This window comes from Mus caroli, unplaced genomic scaffold (genome assembly GCF_978045245.1).
Source record: "Mus caroli unplaced genomic scaffold, Mus_caroli_1 scaffold_11, whole genome shotgun sequence".
In the NCBI taxonomy this organism is placed as follows: domain Eukaryota; kingdom Metazoa; phylum Chordata; class Mammalia; order Rodentia; family Muridae; genus Mus; species Mus caroli.
Window position 1 is genome coordinate 19,455,158 of NW_028227266.1, and position 15,358 is coordinate 19,470,515.

The 15,358-nt window shown below is 44.2% G+C and overlaps 1 protein-coding gene and 1 pseudogene across 5 annotated transcripts in view; one reads left to right on the forward strand and one right to left on the reverse strand.

Annotated features, from left to right (window-relative positions):
* Window positions 1-8,861: 8,861 nt before the first annotated feature.
* Bbs9 (Bardet-Biedl syndrome 9) overlaps window positions 8,862-15,358 on the forward strand; it is a 434,796-nt gene continuing 428,299 nt past the window's right edge. For 2 of the 5 annotated variants that reach the window (XM_021173327.3, XM_029481548.2), the window contains exon 1: window positions 8,862-9,491. The gene's annotated coding sequence lies outside the window, so the exon portion shown is untranslated. Of the gene's footprint in view, window positions 9,492-9,871; window positions 9,928-15,358 lie in introns of all 5 variants that reach the window. The other 3 variants (XM_029481549.2, XM_029481551.2, XM_029481550.2) reach the window with 3 other exon arrangements.
* LOC110302534 (large ribosomal subunit protein eL8 pseudogene) lies at window positions 14,007-15,043 on the reverse strand (annotated as a pseudogene).

Sequence of the window (15,358 nt, forward strand, 5' to 3'; positions counted from 1 at the left end):
CTGTAGTTAGGAATCTAGTGTGGCTAGAGAAGCCCTGCTAGGAGCTGATTATAAACGCTGCTCTTATAAAGACCAGCAGCTTCTCAAGTTCTACAAAAATCTCTGTGCTTGTGATAATTAGATTCATCAGGTGACAAGGTGCTCCTCTCTTGAAATTACAGCTAAAAAAATTAAGAATTTTGTTTGGTTTAAATGAGCAAATGTATGCGGCCATTTCATTTTTGTTTCTAAATAGTTTCAAAAGTATAAATATGTTTTTATATGTCTTGGTTATAGATTAGTGGCTCATAAGTTATTAGTTATGATTAAAAATTTGTAACATTGGTAACAAAAAGTTGACTTAAAACTGGTAACTCTGGGTTAGAGTAATTTAGAACTACAACATGCAGCATGAGACAATCCATGGGAACAGGTCTCTAAAGATACGCCTAAATTGAGTAATATTCTATGTAATTCTTATCCTAGAAATCCGATTTATAAAAGATAAGATTTAGGGTAGTGTCTTTTTGAAGTATTGGCAGCTACACCTTCTTGTGTTTGTGTGCAGGAACAGGCAGCCAAAATTTATAGCAAGTAATGTTTTTAGAGTTCATTTAAAAAAAAAAAAAAAACTAGATTGTTTTCACTGTTAAAATTGGGTTTTGCTTCTCAAAATTGTGGTTGTACTCTTATGTTACAAGAGAAATTAAAGGTTTCTCCCAAATCGCAGCCACCAGCCAATTCGGCTCCTCCAAAATCTATGAAGCCTCCTGAGTGGCCTAGTCCACAACCTTCCCCTTATCCACAGCCTCAACCCCAGCTGCCGAGGGAACCCTAAACCCCTCGGGGTGTCGAGAGGCGGACCGCTGCGGGTACATGGAACTGCAGAGCACAGAGTCCAGGCGGACTCTGGTGGACCTGCCCAAACTTTAAACCCTTCAGTACTGGTCATTTTCCTCTGTTGGTATTTATAACTGAAAAACTAACCACCCCCTTTCTCAGGATCCCCAACGCCTCACAGGGTTGGTAGAGTTCCTTATGTTTTCTCATCAGCCTACTTGAGATGATTATCAACAGCTGTTGCAGATGCTCTTAACAACCGAAGAGCGAGAGAGAATTCTGTTAGAAGCTAGAAAAATGGCCCGGAAGCCAACGGAGGTCTACACAGCTACAAAATGAGATCGACATGGGATTCCTTTTGACTCGCCCCAGTTGCGACTGCGGCATGGCTGAAGGTAAGGAGAGCTTGAAAATCTAACGCCAGGCTCTGGTCTCCAAGGTGCCTCAAGATGGGCCCACTAATTTGGCTAAGGTAAGAGGTAATGCAGGGGCCGATCGAACCTCCCTCAATGTTCCTTGAAAGACTTATGGAAGCCTTCAGGCAGTTCACTCCCTTTAATCTTACCTCGGAAGCCCAGAAGGCCTCAGTGGCCTGGCTGGCCTTCATAAGGCAGTTGGCCCCCGATATCAGAAAGAAGCTTCAGAGAAAAGAGGGAGACAGTTAGGCAATCTAGTGAAAGAGGCAGAGAAAGTGTGTGTGTGAGAGAGAGAGAGGCGGGAGGCAGAAGAAAGAGAAAACAGGAGGGATCATAGACAAGAGAAAAATTTGACTAGAATCTTGGCCACAGTGATAGGAGAGAAAGAAAAAGACAGGATCTAGACAGGAAACCTGGGCAACTGAAGACCGAGCCTCAGCTAAAAAGGCTCAGCTGTGTCAAACTGAAGTTACTTATTTGAGAGACACCCTTCGAGACGGGAAGTAGTGGCTAACTACACCAAGGCAAGTAAGAAAATTCTTGGGTACTGCTGGCTTCTACAGACTCTAGACACCTGGGTTGGCGACCTTAGCTGCCCTGTTGTACCCCCTAACCAAGAAAGGGGAGGTGTTTTGTGGATCCCGGATTGCCAGAAAGCCTTTAAAAAATTAAAAAGGCCCTCTTGATGGCCAGCCTTTGCCTGACCTAACCAAGCCTTTCACTCTTTATGTGGAAGAGAGATCAGGGGTCGCCAGAGGAGTTCTTGCTCAGACTTTGGGACTTTGAAAAAGGCCAGTGGCTTACCTAACCAAGAAGTTACACCCTGTTGCCAGCGGGTGGTTTTCTTGCCTGTAAGCTATTACTGCCATAATCTGCTTGTCAAGGATGCTGATAAGCTCACTCTGGGACAGCAACTGGCTGTAATGGCATCCCACGCTCTTGAAAGCATTATCTGAAAGCCCCCTGACTGATGGATGACTACCAATGCTCCTGTGACACATCAGAACTTTTTGTTGAACTTCGCTTCATTCCACCTGCTGTCCCACTGTGTGAGACTGCACCTACTCACCACTGCGCTGAAATGATCTGAAGGATCAGATCAGCCTTGGCCTGAGGGTTCGAGCTGGTACACTGATGACAGCAGCCTCAAGGTTAAAGGTAAGCAAAAGTCGGGGACAGCAGTATGGTGGTGGACAGAAAGCAAGTAATCTAGGCCAGCAGCCTCCCTGAAGGGACGTCGGCCCAGAAAGCTGAACTTGTGACTTTGAGACAAGGTCCATAAATGGCAAAAGGAAAGTCAACAATGACAGCAGGTATGCTTTTGCCACTGTACGGAGCAATATACAGACAAAGAGGGCTGTTGACATCTGCAGAGAAAGACCTAAGATGCTGTGGCTAAAGAAAATCAGATAGCAGATCTAACTGCCAAACAGGTGACTCAAGGAGCAATGATCCTGGCAGTCAAGGAGCCTAAAGATTATTATGACATCAGAGAGACCAGCTTTAGATACACCCCTGAGCACTATCAAGTTTGGACAGTATTTGACCCACCTGGGGGCCAAGAAATTCAAAGGTGTGGTTAGGTCCTTTAACTACTATGTTACAGGACTCTCTGACTTGGCAGAAGAAATAGTCAAAAGCTGCAAGGCCTGTGCTATGACGAGGTAGAATTTACAGAAATTAAGCCAGCTAGATATTGCAACAAGTACTTGTTAGTGTTTATAGACACCGTTTCAAGATGGATAGAAGCTTTTCCTACCAGGACTGAAGATCCTAAAAGAAATCTTCCCAAGGTAATAGACCTGCCTTTGTTGCCCAGGTAAATCAGGGACTGGCCAAGATATTAGAGATCGGTTAGAAGTTACATTGTGCATACAGGCCCAAAGCTCAGGACAGGTAGAAAAAATAAATAGAACCATTAAGAGACCCTTACCAAATTGACAACAGAGACTGGCGCTAATGATTGGATAGCTCTCCTACCCTTTGCTCTTCAGGGTTAGAAACACCCCTGGACAGTTTAGACTGACCCCCTTATGAATTACTCTACAGGGGGCCCCCTCCACTGGTAAAAATAGCCTCTGTACATAGTGCTGACATGCTGCTATCCCAGCCTTTGTTCTCTAGGCTCAAGGTGCTCCAGTGAGTGAGACAGCGAGCAAAAAAGCAGCTCCAGAAGGCCTACTCAAGAGAAGAAGACCTGCTACATTAGACGTCTCTGCACAGAAAACCTTGAGACTCCGGTGGAAAGGCCCTTATCTTGTACTCTTGACCACCCTACTTTCTACCTTTATGATACCCCTTTTGATTTTGCTTCTGCTTTTAATTATAGGTGCATGTGTGTTAAATAGACAAGTCACCTTTATTAGAACAAGAATTAGTGCAGTGCGGCTTTTAGTTTTGAGACAACAGTACTATGCCCTAAAGGATCAAATATGTCAGAGAAAAGATAGTGTCTAGTTCTAAGATTAGAACTATTAACAAAAAAAAAAGGGGGGAATGAAGAAGTAACAAAATTCTAGGCCTTTAGGTCGAGGCTTGGGAATGTAACCTTTGTGACTCATTGCTCCAAGGTATGCTAATCATACCTTGATAGCGACATTCCTTCCTCCACCTACCTGCTTCCTGAGTTCAAAGAGTGTTCATTCAAAGAAAGTCACCCTGACCAACGCCGGAAACTGCCATGCAAATGTGCTATTGTTAGGGGCTCTTAGAAACTGAGAGTTAACCAAAACAATTACCAGGTATTCTCTGTGACTCTTGTGACTTTACACTTCCTTATGACACTTAACTGGTATCTTTGGTATTTTTCCAACAACCCCTCCCCACTTCCTTGAGTTGTGGTTTCTTCCTTTAAATACCCCCTTACTCAGCTACTCGGGGCGCCATGGTCCTCTACCCCTGCGTGGTGTATGACCATGGGCCCGAGAACGCTCTCGAATAAAAATCCTCTTGCAAGTTGCAGCAAGACCGTTTCTTGTGGGTGATTTTGGGGTGTCGCCTCTCCTGAGTCAGAACGTGAGGGAGTCCTCACGTTGTGGGTCTTTCAAGACCAATATGGCGGAAGATAGAACTGACTGCCACAAGTTGTCCTCTGATCTTTACTCTGTGCATATGTACACACACTAAGTAAATTTGTGTTTTAAAAAACCATTAAGGACTGGAAAAATGACTCAGTGTTTACGAGCACCGACTGCTCTTATGAAGATCCTGAGTTCAAATACCAGCAACCACAAGGTGTCTCACAACCATCTGTAGTGAGATCTGATGCCCTCTTCTGCTGTGTCTGAAGACAGCGACAGTCTACTTACATATAATAATAAATAATAGGCAGGAGCGAGCAGGGCCAGAACGAGTCGGGTTGACCAGAGTGAGCAGAGTCCTGAATTCAAATTCCCAGCAACACATGATGGCTCACAACCATCAGTACAGCTACAGCATACTCATATATACATAAATAAATAAGTAAATAAATACATCTTTAAAAAAATCAGCCGGGCGTGGTGGCGCATGCCTTTAATCCCAGCACTTGGGAGGCAGAGGCAGGTGGATTTCTGAGTTTGAGGGCAGCCTGGTCCACAATGTGAGTTCCAGGACAGCCAGGGCTATACAGAGAAACCCTGTCTCGAAAAACCAAAAAAAAAAAAAACAACAAAAAATCATTAAAGAGAAAGCACTTATCTAGGAAGAACTGCTTTCTGGAAGTCGATCTAGCCACAGGCAGAGACTGCCTACGCCAGCCATGTCAAGTGCTTTGTGAGACACTCAAATTTAGTTAGCAAATGTAGTGTCTAGAAGATATTCTTACTAGTGGGAAAGTCAAAAAAACAAAAACTAGTGGGAAAGTCTTCCTTGTTTGTATTTTATTTCATCTTTGTGTTTCCAGACAAGTTCCCATGTAGCCTAGGCTAGCCTGAACCCTTCACGTAGCAGAGGATGACCCTGAACCTCTTCTCCTCCTGCTTCCACTCCCCACGGGATGGGATAGCAGATGTGCACCAACAGGAAGAGGCGAGAGCATTGGAAGTCAGCCCCCATCATGGGAATTTGAATGGGGGTTGTACCGGTAAACTTCCTAAGTTTATGAGGTTATTCCTCATAAAGATGGGACCTATAGAGAGGAAGAGGAACCAGAAACTCGCAGTCCTGGAAGCCACAAGTATTGGGGATTTCTTAGGTGATTAAATAATAAGTAGGGTGTGTTTGACCCGTCTAGGTGTATACCTTGTGATTATAGCAATTGAGTTTTGAGTTCATTGTGCGAGCAGTTTGTGGGTTGAGAATTTGCTAATTTAAACCTGACTGATAAATTACAAGCCTCTAGAGTTTTGATTTTACCTGGTTACTGGGATTTGTGACAGCTAGATGGGCAGTCGCTACATGAGGCTAGCTGCCAGGGCCAGAGAGACCGCTGGGGCCAGAGAGTAGCCGGCATTAGTGTGGGTTGGTGCTTTTTTATATTTCACGTAACAGAATGGCAAGCATGTCACTTACTGAGCGACCTCTGCCTCTTTCCCCTGGTTCTACATCCTATTATACAGCCCAGGCTGCTCTCAAACTCATGCTCCTCTTACATCAGCCGCCCAAGTGCTGGGATTATGGGTATGAACCACTGTGAACAAGCATAGCAAAATTAGAAAGGAAAAAATATAAAATATATGGTATTAAAGGAGTCATGAAGAGCAGCTGAGGCTCGGCACTGTGAAAGGCCATGGAAGGCCATTGGTGAAAGTGCAGCCTCAGTTGCAGTTGATGGCCCAGGACTGAAGGGATCATGCAAATGAGTTGAGGCTTGGCTCCATGAAGAGCCTTTGAGAGGCTATTGGTGAAGCCTAGTTACAGCGGAAGACCCCATTGTATTGTAAATTCCAGTACCATAGATGATCACCAAGAACAGCAGTGGCAATGGAGTGAATCAACCTGAGCTTAGAGTGCTTCAGAGGGCAGAGCTGGAGAAGTGATGCCAGCCCTTTGGAGGAACCCAGAAGATCATGTGTGGATCTAAACATTGAAACAAGAAGCTCTAACACTGAAGTTGCCAATATATTCAAGATGCCAGAGCCGTGGTCTATCTCTTGAAGAAAGCTGCTAACAGGGAGTGGAACCAGACCAGAAGAAAGAAGTTTGTTGCAGGCAACAAAGATGAAAAGGGAGTTGGAGATATGAAGACTGCTTTGACATAGCCGTGGAGATGCAGAGTTTGGAGTTTGCCCAGCTGGTTTCCTGTCTTGATTTAGGGATTACAGTAAAGTGATTGGATAAATCTCAGAAGAGACCTTGAACTTTGGACTTTTAACATTGTTGAGACTGCTATAGATGATAGGGACTTTAGAAGTTCGACTAAATGTATTTTGCATTTTGCTATGTTTAGGTATGGCCACCATGGACACATATGTTTGAAGAAGCCTATGGGGGTCACGGAATGAAATTTGATGGTTTGTATATACTCAACTCATGGAGTGGCATTATTAAAAGGTGTGGCCCTGTTGGAGTTGGTGTGGCCTTTTTGGAGTAGGTGTGTCACTGTGGGTGTGGGCTTTAACACCCTCATCCTAGCTGCCTGGAAACCAGTATTCTGCTAGCAGCCTTCAGATGAAGATGTAGAACTCTTAGCTTCACCTGCACCATGCCTGCCTGGATGCTGCCAAGTTCTGCCTTGATGATAATGGACTGAACCTCTGAACGTGTAAGCCAGCCCCAATTAAATGTTGTCCTTATAAGAGTTGCTTTGGTCATGGTGTCTATTCACAGCAGTAAAACCCTGATTAAGACAGTTATCAAGCTTGATTAGTTCTTATTCAAAATCCACATATACTTAAAATAAAAATAATTTAAAAATACATTGTATGAAATTCTCAAGTAATAAAAATATATTAGAAAAAAAAGAATAATAAATGTCCATGGAAGAGCTGAATCTTAGCAAAGACCAAAGTAGACACTTTCAGCCAAACTAAGCAAAAGAAAGAGGAGACCTCTCTAAATTATTTGCGAGTGGAGATGAAAACAGGATGCCACGTGGATACTCGTGAAATTCAGAGGGATCACCAGTGTCATGTTTAAAAAGTGGATCCCAAATTAAAAAATCGAGAAGGAAAGGATACTTCTCTAGAATCACATGACCAACGTTCCATGAGGAGGGTGTATACAGCTGGAGCTGTACACAGCTGGAGCTGAGCAGCGACAGGCAAGGGCCTGGGAGCAGGAGCAGTCTCTGGAATAAACAAACCTCCGAACTGGAGGAGCTCACTCTGTCATTCGATCAGATGCTAAGAATTAACATAAAAAATTCCCATAAAATAGGTGGCTTGAGAGATGTCTCCATGGTTAATAGCAAATAAAGCTCTTCCGTAAGACCTGAGTTCCATTCTCAGCATGTGTGTGTAGGTGCACAGTGGTCTGTAACTCAAGTTCAAGGGAATATAGTGTTCTCTTCTGCTCTCCAGAAGCACTGGGCTGCCCTCTGTAAGCACAAGGCATGCACATGGTGCACTTACATTCATGCAGGCCAAACCCTCATATGCACAGATATAATAAATCCAAGAAACAAATTTCCTCATGAAATAGAACTGGAAAGAACATTTGCAAATTCATCTTATGACGCTAACTTCATTCTGATACCAAAAACTTGGTAAGAGCAAAGCAATCACCAAAACCAAACTAAAAAAACCAAACCAAACCAAACCAAACAACAACAACAAAAAAAACCTATCATGTAGAAATTTCCAGAAATACACATAATTTAATATCATATTTCTAAAAAAAATATAGGGTGAACAAACTTGGCTTCATTCGAGGCATGCCAGGACAGTCCAACAGATGCATGTCAATAAATGTAATTCAATACAGAAAGATTCGGGGAGAGAAATCGCATGGTCGTCTCAGTACACACAGAAAAGGCCTTTGACAAAATTTAATATTCTTTTATGATAAAAGGCCTGAAGAAAGTAGTGGCCATACCCCAACGCCACGGAGCTGCAGCAGCTTGCTTTCTGTTGCTTTGATAAGTATCATGACCAAAAATGGCGTGGAGAACATATTGTGCCTTTCTCATCTTACAGGTTACAGTCCACTGTTTAGGAAGTCAGTTCTGGAACCCAAGCAGGGCAGTGGCTGAAGCGGGTACTGTGGAGGACAGCTGCTCTCTGGTTCTCTTTCTTATATGCCCAGACCCATCAGCCTAGCCCACAGTGGGCTGGGCTCTCCCACATCACTAAGCAATCAAGAAAATGCTCTCAGACTTGCCAACCGGTTAACTGAATGGAGGGAATTTTCAGTTGAGGTCACCTCTTTCTAGGTGTATCAGGTTGACAACAAAGATTAGCCATCTAGACTATATAAATTAACGTATAACCTATATTATACTACATGGGAGAAACTGTAGATATGTTTTCTAAACAAGTAATGAAACAAGGGGGTCTACTCTTCACTGTTATTCAATACGTAGTGCTTGAAATCTTGGCTACAGCAGTTAGGCCAAGGAAAGAATGAAAACAGATTCAAACAGGAAAACCATTTACATGCTCAGGCCTAGACACTAGGATAACACCTAAGCTCAGGAGGGCGTGGTCTGTGGCACGAGAACCCCCACAGGGGCGGGACTTCCGCCGCCGATGCCCTGAGGGACAGGCCTGTTTAGGTTGGTTCTGAGGCGCCCAGCCCTACCCAGCCCGGTAGCCACTCTACTCCATACGGGCGACACGGGAAATCATCCCCACAGCTCGCGCTCGGCCGCCCGGACTACAACACCCAGCAAGCCCTGCGGCCCCGCGTCTGACTTGCGCAGTGGCCTCCGTTGTAAAATGCTATGACAACAGGGCGAAGGCGGTTTGGATTCAGGCTGGAGTGGGGAGGTGTCTTCCGCAGGCTGTTGTCTTGCAGCCTCACCCCTCTTACAGTCTCCCTGGTGGTTTCATCCTCTCTGTGAGCATCCGGACTTGGAGTTTTTCTCTCTTGTCTCTTGTGGCTTCCGAGGGATCCATGTCGTTTCCCCTGCTTGTCTCTGGGGGATGACAAGAGGGTGCAGGGGATCTTGGGACTCACTTCACCTCCGCGGAGCTTGTGTTGCTGCTTGGCAGGATTCTGTCTGCTTGGGAACGTGGAAAACTTCGAACACAAGACCAAGAGGTACTAGTGGTGTTAAGTGTTGCTTTTCCTTGCACGGCTGTTACTTCTGTTCCAGCACTGGATCCTCGTCCGGAGGGAAGTCTGTGGATAGTGGGTTCGTAGCAAGGCAAGTCAAAGCCCACTTGTTGGCATCAGGTAAGAAATATCCCAGAAATTAATCTCGGATGTATAAATGCATTGGCTATGCTTGGTCAACAGGACTAACCCTCAGATGCCATGTAATGGTTTGGGAGATGTAGGATGATCTCTTTCTTAGAAAGGAGGCTTGCATTCAAACAAACCGATAACACGGCGTGGGTAGATCCTATAAACACCTTTGAGGGGGGAGTGATTTTTAAGGAGTCCATGTAGCAGTCACGTGGAGTAAGAGCTTCTTTCTCCTGTGACATTTCAACAGGTCTTGTGAGCAGAGCGTCAAAGCGCTGCTCAGTCTGCGGCTGAAGTGGGAGCATGTTGATGCTCTCCAGTGCTGCCTGCAATAGGATTAATGGTTATCCTTTCTCTTTCCTTTGCAGACCACAGCAGTTTAGATGGACTAAGCTGATTTTATCAGCAGCTCCTCCCAAGCAAGGTCTGCATTTGCCTTTGATTTTTCTGTATAAACGTATAGATTATTTTTTGGTATCTCCCATTATCTTTAAACATCAAATTGTGTCTAATGTATACACATATATACATACATCTTACTTTATACACACAAATTGAAAGATACTGGAGAGAAAGTGGGATTTTTATCTTTTCTTCCTTTCTCTTATTTTTAAAAATTTATAATGTGGCCCAAAACAGGCCTGGAACTTTCTGTATATCGTAGGCCATCTTTAAGCATATCTTGCCTCAGGCTCCCAAATGTTGTTATTACAGGTGTGTACCACCATGGAATGTATTACTGTTTGCTAGCATTCCAAGAGACAAGAAGTAACTTTTTAGCAATAATTGAGACTGGGTTTTGTCTTTTCTTTGGTGATGGATTAGAATGTTATAAGAATTAAAAACATGAGACTTTATTCTGAAAACCATTTACAAGTTATTTGTAAGAGTTTAGGGATTTTTAAATTATGTACATTGGTTGTGGTTATACCTCCCACTTATGTTTATGCTATAGTTTTAAAAGTTGATTAGATTTTAATATTTTAATATTTCAGTGCATGCATGTTGTTGGGCATGGGTACCACAGTGAAGGTGTGGAGGTTAGAGGACAGCTTGCACGAGTCAGCTCTCTCGTACCATGTGGGTCCGGTCAGGCTTGGCAGCAAGCATCTTTGTTTGCCGAGCCATCTCACTGGTCCTGTGGTATAGCTTCTTGATTGAAAGGCTCTTTGCAGGAAGAAAAAATCTACTAGCAGTACTGTACAGTGTTATGCCTTTCAGATACATAGGAAGTCTCCTTGCTCAGAATGTGTGTGTGTACATGTGTACCACTGAACACTCCAATCCCTTCAGGTATTTTTGAAAAGTATTGAAATATATCAAGTTATTATAAAACATGTTTGCTGATTATAACATTTATAAGGTCTGGGGGTGTAGCTCTTTCAATACCCAGTAAGACACACACTCACCTGTATACACAGGTACTTGCACGCGCGTGCGCGCGCGCGCACACACACACACACACACACACACACACACACACACTTTCTGATCTGCCCTTTGGATGTCCCAGTTGAAATTGTGTGCCTATAACACCTTGCTGTCACACCTAGATGATCACCACCACTTCTATTTCCGCATTATTGTTATCGGGTTACGACTGACTTTTATTAAATGGTTGTAGTGGCTGAACACTGGCTAAGGAAGTGCATATCCTAGACCACTGTATTTTCCCACCACCAAGATCAGTTGATGCTAGAGTATAAGGGCTTCTCTGAGGGTGTGTGGTTGAGAGGTCACATTAGGAAGTGAACACAGGTATATCTGACCACCACTCCTGTGCCTTTCATGTCAGCTGAAAACTACAATACAAGCCCTTGTCATAATGTTTTTTTCTTTCTTTCTTTCTTTTCTTTTCTTTTTTTTTTTTTTTTTTTAGGAGTGGTGGTTCAAGACAAGGTTTTTCTGTGTAGCTCCATCTCTCCTGGAACTCACTCTGTAGACCAGGCTGGCCTCGAACTCAAAGATCTGCTTGCTTCTGCATCCACAGTGTTGAGATTAAAGGCATTCACCACCACTGCTTGGCTGTCAGATTGCTTTCAAAGAAATATTTGTTTAATTTTACATGACTCTACCATTGTCCTGGACCAGACAACCCAATTGCTATTTCCTGAAATTTAATGACAGAAACATTATTTGGAGAAAGTTCCAGATGTGAACAACAGCAGTTTTAGGACAACTTCCTAATTTCAGAGCCTGCCTCAGACTTGCGGGTTGTTCCCACTGCATTCTGTGGCCATTGATATTACTCAGTTCTACATGTGTGAGTCTGGTTTAGTGAGGGTTGAAACTGCCTGTCTCATACATAAAACTTAAGTATAAGTAAGTGACCACTTGGGCAGATTTCTTACCTTCTCTGTGGTCAGGGATAACCAAATAATGGTATCTTTGTGCTCTGTAGAGTAAAAAAAAATTTTTTCCTTTAAAATTACATTTATTGATTTATGGTGTGTGTGTGTGTGTAGAGGTCAGAGTATACCTTTGGAGTTGGTTCTCCTTCTACCATGTTGGTCCCAAGGATTGAACTCAGTTTGTCAGTTGGGGACCCACATACAGAAAGAGAAAACCAACTTCCACAAGTTGTCCTCTGTCCACCACGGTGTGCCATGGCGCAAGCCGCTCTCAAATATGACAAAATATCCTTTAGAAAGAAAAACTAGTGATGTAGGTGTGGTGGAGGATTTTTTTAATCCCAGCCTTGAGAAAACCGAGGCAAGAACATTCTGAGTTCACAGCCCGCCTTGTCACAGAGCAAGTTCTGGGTCAGCTCAGGCAACATAGGAGACCTTGTCTCAAAAACCAAAAACCAGACAAAAAAGCAAAAGAAATGAAAACCCTGGACTGACACATGCCTTTTTTCATTTCCCCAGACCTTAAATTTTACAGCACTATTAGTGTGTACTGAAATAAGGGTCTGAAACCCGGACAGCACATGTGCAGAAGCAAGGTTCGTCACTGGCTGTGGGATTTAACTGCAGCTGTCCTATAGCACGCTGGGACGAGGCACCTCGCCACAGTCCTGGGTGGTTTGCCTTTCCTCTGGATGCTTTTCTTTCTCAACGCCAATGCACCAAACCTGTATTCAAATCTCTTACTAAATTCCAACTCTGCTTGGAAAGCAAGACAAGTCCGAAACAGAACGGGAGGACTATTTGATTAACGGATACTTCCGGCTGTTTAAGAGCTTTGATGCAAACAAAATGAATTCCTCCAAGCTTTGGAATAACCATTAGAGGTCCTAGGAGAAAGAAGGGCAAGGTGGAGCTGTGATGGAGGAAATGCTCACTTAGGTTGCCAGGCATGAGCTGAGCATCTTCTCACCCAGAACTCAGAGAGCTTCCAAATCTGAAACCTTAAGAGTCCTGATGTGATGCCACGCGTGGGTCGTCCCACGCCTACCTCGCCTGACAGGTTATAGTCAAAACTCAAACACTCTGTATATAATCACACTCAGGCCATGTGTATAAGATGCTTATGGGGTATATGTGAATTTAGTGTTTAAAGTTGGCTCTTCTAAGACATTACATGTGCAAATATTCCAAAGCCTGAAATCCAGAATGGCTGGCCCTAGGCTTCCTGGGCTGGGGAGACTCACTGTCCAGTAAATTGGACCTTCTGATACTGCATGGAGCATGCAGCTCGGTCACCTGGGCGTGATGTTTGAAGGGGACAGGCGTGTGCATTTCTAAAAGCTCCGTGGTACCAACACTTTGAGTCTCAAGGCATTCCCAGATGTTTGAGCAGGTGACTGTCGAGGACTAACAGAGTTGTGGCTGACTGACGAAAAGTTGGTAAGTCTGAGAGAGAAGGGGCAGTCGGCTGTTGTCTGTCTTGTCATTAGAGACAGGTCTTCAATTTTTTGTTAGAAACTTGTGGGAAACTAGTATTTTTAGATAAAATTGGAAAGTTAGTTTTCTTTGTTATTTAAAAAATTGTGTTTGTGTGTGTGTGTTTGTGTGTGTGCGTGTGCCTTGCACACACGCTCGCCTGTGTGCATATGCCCCTTTCACCTTGTCTTACAAAGGTCTCCGTTTTGTCTCTCCTTGCTACATATGGCAGGCTAGTGAACCTGTGAGCCTCTGGGAATTTCCCCTCCATACCCATCCCATGTCTTGTTCTGTGCAGGAGTGCTGAGATTATAGATCTCAACTTCCACATCTGCTTTTATGTGGGCTCTGGGGGTTTGAACTCAGGTGCTAACACTTGTGTGACCGCTTCTTTACTGAGTTAGTTTAGAATCCAAGATAGTTTTATTATTACATGGTTTGTTTTATGTTTTTTACCCCCCCAGAGACAGGGTTCACTAGGTCAGTCTGGCTGGTCTGGAACTCACTCTGTAGCTCAGGTTGGCCTTGAACTTACAGAGATCAGTCTGCTTCCACGTGTTGGGATTGAAGACTTAAGCCACAACTCACAGTTTATTGTGGTTTTTGTTTGTTTGCCATTGTTTTTTTTTTTTTAAATTTTGTAATTATATTTAGGTACAGAAAATTTAGTGTATATTTAACCCAATTTAGTGGCCAGTTCTTTAGCCTTTGCTTTTTTCCAGCTTGGCAATGCGAGCCACAGACTTAGGACCCAGGATATTGCCTCCCCAGTGGCGACGGATCTCGTCATATCTGTCATTATAATTGGTCCTAATAGCTTCCACCAGCTTAGTCAGAGCACCCTTGTCTTCCGAGTTAATCTGTGTGAAGGCAACAGTGGTGCATGTCTTCCTGTGGACCAGGTGCCCCAGCCTGGCCTTTCCCTTGATGATGCAGTAGGACACCCCCATCTTTCGACACAGGGCAGGTAGGAAAACCACCAGCTCAATGGGGTCTACGTCATGGGCAATCACCACCAGCTGAGCCTTCTTGTTCTCCACCAAGGTGGTGACTGTATTGACTCCTGCTCGGAGGACAGGTTGGTCTCTTAGTTGGGATGTCACCTTTGCCAGCAGTTTTCCTCTCAGCACGGGCCAGTAGCCTTTGCTTCTTCTCTTGCTTTGACTCTGGCCTGTACTTATGGGCAAGCTTAAGCAGCTGAGTAGCTGTCTGCCTGTCCAGCGCCTGGGTGAACTGGTTAATGGCAGGAGGGACTTTGAGCCACTTGTAGAGGATGGCTCTTTGCCGCTGCAGCCTGATGTAACGGGGCCATTTGACGAAGCGCGTTAAATCTCTTTTGGGCTGGATGTCCTGTCCAATGCCGAAGTTCTTGGGCCTCTTCTCAAACAGAGGGTTGACTACCTTCTTGGCCTCCTGCTTCTTGACGACGGCGGGGACTGGGGCCACCGTCTTCCCCTTGGCCTTCTTCCCTTTGGGCATCTTGCTTGGCTGCCGGAGCACCATTCTTTATTGTAGCAGTCTGCAAAAGCCTGTTCTTTACTGGTTTTCTTTTATTTTGTAGTTCATGCTGATCTCAAATTTATAATCCCCCTGTCTCAACTTCCCAGATGCTGTCACTGTTGGTGTCTATCACTATGTTTCCACTATGATAAAGGTTTTCAAGGGCATTTTCACACAATGGCTATTTTCATTGATGTAGTTATGTGTGTGTTCCCTCCCTCCCTCCCTCCCTCCCTCCCTCCCTCCCTCCCTTCCTTCCTTCCTTCCTTCCTTCCTCCCTTCCTTCCTTCCTTCCTTTCTCTCTTTAGAAAAGATTTATTTATTATGTGTAAGTACACTGTAGCTGTCTTCAGACACTCCAGAAGAGGGCATCAGATGTTGTTACAAAAGGTTATGAGCTACCATGTGGCTGCTGGGATTTGAACTCAGGATTTTTGGAAGACCGGTCAGTGCTCTTTAACCACTGAGCCATCTCTCCAGCCCTAGTTATTATGTGTTTCTATATTCAAACTCTTAGCTGTGTGTCTC